Genomic DNA, 1,012 nt, shown 5'->3' on the forward strand with positions numbered 1-1,012 from the left:
GCGAAAAGGAACTAAAGAGCCTCTTGATGAGGGTGAAGAGGGAGGGTGAAAAAGCCAACTTAAAACTGAATATTAAAGAAACTAAGATCATGGCATCCAGTCCCCTTACTTCATGGCAAACGGAAGGGGAAAATGTGGGAACGGTGATGGATTTCCTTTTCTTGGACTCTAAAATCACTGCAGATCGTGACTGCCACCATGAAATTAGCAGAAAATTGCTTCTTGGCAGGAAAGCTATGACAAACCTAGATAGTGTGTTAAAAAGCAGAGACATCACTTTGCTGACAAGGGTCTATATACACAAGGCTATCTTTCCAGTAGTCATGTACAAATGTGAGAGCTGGACAATAAAGAAGGCTGAGCACCAAAGAATTGATGCTTTCACACTGTGGTGTTGGAGAAGACTCTTGAGAGTCCCTTGGACTGCAAGGAGATCAAACCAGTCAATCCTAAAGGAAATCAACCCTGAATATTCATTGGAAGGACTGATGCTGAAGCTGAAACTCCAGTACTTTGGCCACCTGATGCAAAGAACTGACTCATCGGGAAAGACCCTGATGCTGGGAAAGATTAAGGGCAGGAGGAGAAGGGGATGACAGAGGATGAGATGGTCGGATGGCATCACCGACTCAATGGACATGGGTTTCTGTGAACTCCGGGAGTGGGTGATGGACAGGGAGGCCTGGCATGCTGCGGTTCATGGGGTCACAAAGAGTCAGACACAACTGAGTGACTGAACTGAACTGAACTGATACTGTTCTCCATAGTGACTGTAGCAATTTACATTCCTACTAACAGTGCAAGAAGGTTCCCTTTGTCCACACCTTCTCTAGCATTTATTGTTTGTATATTTTTTGATGATGGCCATTCTGACTGGTGTGAAGTAATACCTTATCAGAGTTTTGATCTGTATTTCTCTAATAACAATATTGAGCATCTTTTCATGTCCCTCTTGGCCATCTGTATGGCTTCTATTGGGAAAGGTCTATATAGATCTTCTGCCCATTTTTTC

This window comes from Bison bison, unplaced genomic scaffold, assembly GCF_000754665.1.
Source record: "Bison bison bison isolate TAMUID 2011002044 unplaced genomic scaffold, Bison_UMD1.0 scf7180017864535, whole genome shotgun sequence".
Classification (NCBI taxonomy): Eukaryota; Metazoa; Chordata; class Mammalia; order Artiodactyla; family Bovidae; genus Bison; species Bison bison.